This window comes from Scyliorhinus canicula, chromosome 7 (genome assembly GCF_902713615.1).
Source record: "Scyliorhinus canicula chromosome 7, sScyCan1.1, whole genome shotgun sequence".
Classification (NCBI taxonomy): domain Eukaryota; kingdom Metazoa; phylum Chordata; class Chondrichthyes; order Carcharhiniformes; family Scyliorhinidae; genus Scyliorhinus; species Scyliorhinus canicula.
In genome coordinates this window covers 10,565,997-10,573,850 of record NC_052152.1, presented here as the reverse complement: position 1 = coordinate 10,573,850, position 7,854 = coordinate 10,565,997, and the positions used below count along the sequence as shown (strand labels likewise).

Genomic DNA, 7,854 nt, shown 5'->3' with positions numbered 1-7,854 from the left:
CCCGGGAGGCTGCACCGGCGGCGGCCCGTCGGCAGAGGGAGCGCGCGCCCCGTCCGTGAGGCTGCACCGGCGGTGGCCCGCCGACAGAGGGAGCGCGCGGGGCCAGAGCCGGGAATACAGCACTGGGGAGCAGAGAGGAGGCTCTGGACGCTGGCAACATGTCTAATAAATCACCCCGGGTCTCTGCATGCAGACTCTGGAGAAAGATAACAATATATATTGTTGCAAATAAATTGGAGGAAGAAAAAAACAATTTACATTCTCTGCGCTTTCTATTTTAAATGTGCATTTTGCAATGCCCTCCCCCTAGAAAGTGCAGGAGAATGGTTTGCTCCAGCGGGTCGGATCCAACCAAACGCGGGAATGGTGGGGGGTGGTGAGTGGTCACTCAGCAGATTTAGCTATTGACTGGCCGGCTGATTGGAACGTTATTGAAATGATAAAAGATTCTGCACTGATTCTGATGCAATAAATGATGTGATGTGGAGGAGGACCTTTTTCTTCCTGAGGGGGTGAGGGTTTATTTGGACCCCCCCCCCTTCGTCGCTCTCCCTCTGTGTGTGCTGGAGCCCTGGCTTCACTGCTGGAACGCGGAGTATCTCAGTGAGGGGAACGGATACAGTGTAACACACAGAGGGTACAGTGAGGGGGGGGATACAGTGTAACACACAGAGGATACAGTGAGGGGGATACAGTGTAACACACAGATGGTACAGTGAGGGGGGATACAGTGTAACACACAGAGGGTACAGTGAGGGGGGGGATACAGTGTAACACACAGAGGGTACAGTGAGGGGGGGGGGAGATACAGTGTAACACACAGAGGGTACAGTGAGGGGGGATACAGTGTAACACACAGAGGGTACAGTGAGGGGAGGATACAGAGTAACACACAGATGGTACAGTGAGGGGAGGATACAGTGTAACACACAGAGGATACAGTGAGGGGGGGGATATAGAGTAACACAGGGTACAGTGAGGGGGGGATACAGTGTAACACAGAGGATACAGTGAGGGGGATACAGTGTAACAGAGAGGATACACTGAGGGGATTCAGTGTAACAGAGGATACACTGAGAGGGGATTCAGTGTAACACACAGGATACAGTATAATAGTGAGGGGGGTTACAGTGTAACAGAGAGGATACATTGTAACAGAGGATACAGTGTAATAGTGAGTGGATACAGTATAACACAGGATCCAGTGTAACAGTGAGGATACAGTGTAATAGTGAGGGGGGATCCAGTGTTACACAGGATCCAGTGTAACAGAGGATCCAGTGTAACAGAGTGAGGGGGATTCAGTGTAACAGAGTGAGGGGGATTCAGTGTATCAGAGTGAGGGGGATTCAGTGTATCAGAGTGAGGGTGATTCAGTGTTACACAGAGAGGACAGAGTGTATCAGAGTTACGGATCCAGTGTAACCCTGGGCCACTGCAGCACAGCTACAGCCGGCAGAGTCATGTAAGTAGAGACTCTGGATGGGACAATTGATTGGCATGGTTTTGTGTGTGTGAGAGATTCCGAGCCGCACAGTAGTATCTCCCTCCCCCACCCCTATCTTGCTCTCCATGATAGAAATTTGAGTTGGGCTGATTAAAATGTCTGTTTAATGAGAGAACTTTATTGATGGGCCAGACTAACTTGTTCAAACAATCGACTCCCCCCACCCCCAGCTTTATGTTTTATTTCCATCCCTTCTGACCTGAGTGAAACTGTCTCCCCGTTGCACTGTGTATATAATAATCTTTATTGTCACATGTAGGCTTACATTAACACTGCAATGAAGTTACTGTGAAAATCCACTAGTCGCTACATTCCGGTGCCTGTTCGGGTACACAGAGGGAGAATTCAGAATGCCCAATTCACCTAACAGCATGTATTTCGGGACTTAAGGGAGGAAACCGGAGCACCCTGAGGAAAACCCACCCAGGCACGGGGAGAATGTGCAAACTCCGCACAGACAGTACGCAAGCCGGGAATCGAACCTGGGACCCTGGTGCTCTGAATCAGCAGTACTAACCACTGTGCTACTGTGCCGCCCCTGAGCTGACTGTAATAACCCCCTGATTTAGTAGACGAGCTCCTGCATGTTGTATTTCCTCCTCGCCTTAGGGTTTCCACTCCCCTCCTTCCTGTTGAGACTATTTGAGCAGTGCTGTTTGTGTGCTAAGCTACATTATGTGCGTATGTATATATTGCAACATCTCTAGCGGGAAACCAGAGTTAATGGTTCAAGTCTAAATGACCATCCTACATAACTATCCTGTGGAAGGCTCATTTAGACTATAAATGTGAACTCTGTTTCTCTCCACAGATGCTGCCAGACATGCTGAGTTTATTCGGCCTTTTCTGTCTTAATGTCAGATTTCCAGCACCCGTAGTATTATGCTTATTTACACGTATGTAAGTTTGTAGAATTCTTGAACCAGAATCAGGGGAGTCCTCCCTGTGTCTTGGGCAAATATTTATCCTCCATCACTTAAAAAATTGATCAGATGATGTGATCTTGATCATGGTACTGTTTGTATGATTTTGCTGTGTACAAGTTGTGTTTTACATGAGAATGGTGGTTTGTTGTAAATACCAAGAGTATTGCAGTTGTTTAAGTCCCCTTCAGTGGATATGCTGCATGGAGAACCGTTGAAGTTATTTGGCCTTCTGTAATTTTCAAGTTGAAATGTTTTGTAAAGTGTTTTTTTAAATTTGAGGCAATTTAGTATTTTCTTTTTTTTTGTGTTGGGGGTAGCGCGGGGTAGAAAAAGAATAGTGGCTTCATTTCAAAAGGACTCCAGTAGCTGCAAATGCTTTGGGCTGCCCTGAGGTTGTGAAAGGTGAGGTGTAATGCAAATCTGTTCTTTACTTGGAGATGTAAAAATGCTTTTGTGGACAGTGTTCATGCACTTCAGTCCATGATCTGTTCAAATTTGTTAACCGAAATAAAACCATGATTGCTCGATGATGCAAAAACAGAAAATTCTGGACAATTTACAGATTTGCATTACAGATTTTTACAGATGGACTATAGAAAGCATCCTATCGGGCTGCATCACAGCCTGGTATGGCAACTGCTCGGCCCAGGACCGCAAGAAACTTCAGAGAGTCGTGAACGCCGCCCAGTCCATCACACCAACCTGCCTCCCATCCACTGACTCCATCTGCACCTCCCGCTGCCTGGGGAAAGCGGGTAGCATAATCAAAGATCCCTCCCACCCGGCTTACTCACTCTTCCAACTTCTTCCATCGGGCAGGAGATACAGAAGTCTGAGAACACGCACGAACAGAGTCAAAAACAGCTCCTTCCCCACCGTCACCAGACTCCTAAATGACCCTCTTATGGACTGGCCTCATTAACCCTACACCCTGTGTGCTTCATCCAATGCCGGTGCTTATGTAGTTATATTGAATATCTTGTGTTGCCCTATTATGTATTTTTTAAAATTCCCTTTTCTTCCCATGTACTGAATGATCTGTTGAGTTGCTCGCAGAATAATACTTTTCACTGTACCTCGGTACACGTGACAATAAACAAATCCAATTCAATCCAATCCAATCTCAGCAGGTCTGGCAGCATCTATGGAGAGAGAAGGGAGCTAATGTTTCGAGTCTGGACGACTCTTTGTCAAAGCCTCCTTTGGTGCCATGCACTTTCTATAAATCAGGAAATCTGCCTTTCTATTTTTTTTCTTGTGTTGGCCTTGCATTCTATATTTACATGGCTTTAAAAGGGGGTCAGTAATTGAATTCCGCTAAATGTGTTTCCATTACTTAATTCCCAGAGTACGATATATTTCACACTTCCATCGTGCTGTTGTCAGCTGCAAACCAACATCCATTTGAATTGACTGACCTTGGAAGTTTTTAACTAAAACAGAATTTTGTGAGCTGTATTTTTTTTTCTGGAAGCAAACAGACGTTTCATCAATTTCTGGTGTGCCTTGGTTGTGCAGACGTTTTTGTGGCTTGTTCATATCTGACTTGGGTTAAAGAACATCTATTTATTCAGCGCTTGCATGTCAAAATGTCTGAAACACTGGGAGCTGCCGATTAACACAAACATGTACTTTTCTGGTCCTAATATAAAAGCACTTTGTGTGACTTGGTCTTTGGACAACAGGAACTGTTTTGTTAGTTTTTTTCGTCAGGGTTGTCCAGCATATCAGACAGCACAACATGTGGGTTAATTGGAAATTCAAATGTAACTAATTGTATTCCTGATTAGTAAACAGACACTGTTATTAGTCATTATATACATAGTCATTCCTTGTGAGCTTTAACCTTTAGATTTATTATCAAGTGTACTGAGGCACAGTGAAAAGTATTGTTCTGCATACAGTACAGGCAGATAATCTTTATTGTCACAAGTAGGCTTACATTAACACTGAAATGAAGTTACTGTGAAAAGTCCCTAGTCGCCACATTCCGGCGCCTATTCGGATACACAAAGGGAGAATTCAGAATGTCCAATTCACCTAACAAGCACGTCTTTTGGAACTTGTGGGAGGAAGCCGGAGCACCCGGAGGAAACCCACACAGACACGGGGAGAACGTGCAGACTCCGCACAGACAGTGACCCAAGCTGGGAATCGAACCTGGGACCTTGGCGCTGTGAAGCAACGGTCCTAACCACTGTGCTGCCGCAGACATAAAAACCATAGGACATACGATAAATGCAAAATTTAAATACATACACACAGGCATCGGGTGAAGCATACGGCATGTCGTGCTACAGCAGTAGAGAAGATGTGTAGAGAGATCATTTCAGTCCATAAGAGGGTCATTCAGGAGTCTGGTAGCAGCGGGGAAGGAGCTGCTTTTGAGTCTGTTTGTGCGTGTTCCAGACTTTTGTAACTCCTGCCCGATGGAAGAGTGAATAACCCGGATGGGTGTAGACAGAGTCAATGGATGGATTTGTGTGATGGACCGGGCTGTGTTTGCGACTCTCTAGTTTCTTACGGTCTTGGGCTGAGCAGTTGCCATACCAGGCTGTGATGCAGTCAGATAAGATGCTTTCTATGGTGCATCTATAAAAGTTGGTAAGGGTTAATGTGGACATGCTGAATTTCCTTAGTTTCCTGAGACAGTACAGGCGCTGTTGTGCTTTCTTGGTGATAGCATTGACATGGGTCAACCAAGTCAGATGATTGGCGATGTGCACACCTAGGAATTTTTGTATACTTCTTAGTAAAATGGTGAGATGAAAGGCCGACAGACGGTGGGTGGTTGGGGAGTTAGGGTTGAGAGATCATCTGTTTAAAATCCTCATTTGGAACACTTTGCCACTGATTGATGGAAATAGCACAGCCTTCATGAATGGAAAAGAGGATAAATATGTCAAGTGGAGGAATGCACAATGGGATCAGTCTTGGAATGTTCAGCAAGGTGTGATGGTCAAATTACCTCTCTTTTTAAAAAAAATTCATTTATGGAATGTGGACTTCACTGGCTAGGCCAACGTTCATTACCCATTCCTAATTGCCCTTGCCAGGAACTTGCCTTCTTGTACTGCTGCAATCCATGTGGTGTAGGCACACCCAAAATGCTGTTAGAGGGGGGGCTAGTTCCAGGGTTTTGGCCCAGCGATAGCGAAGGAACGGTGATATAGTTCCAAATCAGGATAGTGAGTGACTTGGGATTTGTACTTCCAGTGCCCCACCCCCATCCTCCCCATATTTGTTTTTTCCGAAAAAGTCTCACTTCCGTACTTTCCACTGATTATGTTCGGTGATGTCATTGTTGGCCTCCACTGTTGTTACAGAGAGTGATAGATATTTACAGCAGGGAAACAGGCCTTTCGGCCCAGCTGGTCCATGCTGCCCAGTGTCTATCACTAAGCTAGTCCCACTTGCCCGCATTTGGCCAATATCCCTCTATACCCACCCTGCCCATGTAACTGTCTAACTGCTTTTTAAAGGAAAGAATTGTACCTGCCTCTACCACAGCCTATGGCAGCTCATTCCAGACACTCACCACCCTCTGTGTGAATAAATTTCCCCCCCTGGTCTCTTTTGTATCTCCCCCCTCTCACCTTAAACATATGAGGCTGGATTCTCCCTTTTGGGGACTAAGTTCCCACGCCCGCCGGAAAACGGGCAAGAAACACTCCGGACTTTTTCGTCGAAAGTCCGGGGTGATTCTCCGTTTTCCAGGGGGCTAGCAGGGCCCCGGCATGCGTTCCGCAGCTCTGGCTGCCGGCGGGGCCCTGATGTCCAGACTGCGTGGCAGGGCGTAGGCACGGTAGCCGCAAGCGGGTCCGCGCATGCGCGTGGCAGCCCACTTCGGTGCGGGTGTCGCCAACATGGCGACCACACAGCTGGCCCGCGCGGAGGAAGGTAGATCCCACCCCAGATCGCAATGGCCCGCCGATCGGTGATCCACGATCACGGGCATGGACACCGCTGAGGGACCCCCCCCCCCCCCCCCGATAGTAAAATTCCCCCCACCACCCCCCCAACCAGGACTGCCACCGCGGATCCGAGCTCCCGCCGGATGGTACCAGATGTAAACCACGCCAGCAGGAGTTCGGCCAATCGACCGTGACGCATTGCCGCAACAACCGCGTGCGACTGGCGGGTCCACGGAGAATCGCGGAAGCGCCGTCGTGCCGGATGTCTGGAGTAAACGGCTATTCTCCGCTCCTGCGCCGGGCGCAATTCTGGCACGGAGAGTCGGAGAATCGCGGCCATAATCTAGTTTTAGACTCCTCTACCTTTGGGGGGAAAGCGAAATACTGGAAATCTGAGAGAAAAGAAAATACTAACCAGATGAGGCAGCATCTATGGAGAGAGGACCCAGAGTTAATGTTCTGGGTCAGGGGCCTTCCATCAGATTAGGAAGATGCTAGATTCTGAAGCCAGTACGGAGCAAGGAAAGGAAAGGTGCGGGGGGGTGGGGGGGGTGGTAAAGGGGTCGATGGATAAAAGCTGGCACAGTGGTTAGCACACACCCTGATACTGGCGCTGTCAGGCAATGCTGGGTGCAGCTTGCAAGAAGTCGCCTCGCGCCATCTTGGAAAATGCTTGGAAAAGGTTAGGGGGGGAATGTGGGGTTATGGCGAGCGGGCGAGGGAGTGGGATTAGGTAGGCTGCTCTTTCAGAGGGCCAGTGCAGACCCGAAAGGCTGAATGGCCTCCTGCACTGTAAGGATTGTATGAACTCTGGTCTGTGATAAGCTGGAAGGCCGGGATGATGGTTTGAGCTAAGGTGGCTGTTAATGGGGCTAGTCGAGAAACGAAAGATGGACCCAGAAGAGTTGTCAGTATTTACTCAGAACAGCAGTGAGGGAGGGGAAACATGGGAAATTCTTACCCTGAAAAGTGGTGCAAAGGAATCTCGAGGTCCGTCAATGTAATGAATAATAATAATCGTTTATTGTCACAAGTAGGCTTCAATGAAGTTACTGTGAAAAGCCCCTAGCCGCCACATTCCGGCGCCTGTTTGGGGAGGCCGGTACGGGAATTGAACCCGCGCTGCTGGCCTTGTTCTGCATTACAAGCCAGCTGTTTAGCCCACTGTGCTAAACCAGCCTCTGCGGCAGAAGAAATGCAAGCAGACAATAAGGGGTGTGGGGAGATTGGTTTGTGGTGTTTGTCTGTGACAGGCAGAGAATGACTTCACTTTTTAACATATTCTTTATATATAGGTTTTTTTAAAGTGCGCCGCCGGCAGCATGCTAGCACAGTGGTTAGCACTGTTGCTTTACAACGCCAGGGTCCCAGATTCGATTCTCTGTCTGTGCAGAGTCTGCCTGTCCTCCCTGTGTCTGCGTGGGTTTCCTCCGGGTGCTCCGGTTTCCTCCCACAAGTCCCGAAAGACGTGCTGTTAGGTGAATTGGACATTCTGAATTCTCCCTCC

The 7,854-nt window shown here is 48.1% G+C and overlaps 1 protein-coding gene across 1 annotated transcript in view; it reads left to right on the top strand.

The window, feature by feature from the left end:
- The first annotated feature begins 1,017 nt into the window (after positions 1 to 1,017).
- Positions 1,018 to 7,854, top strand: part of c7h21orf91 (chromosome 7 C21orf91 homolog) — a 50,115-nt gene continuing 43,278 nt past the window's right edge. The window contains exon 1 of the mRNA XM_038801384.1: positions 1,018 to 1,465. The gene's annotated coding sequence lies outside the window, so the exon portion shown is untranslated. The remainder of the gene's footprint in view (positions 1,466 to 7,854) is intronic.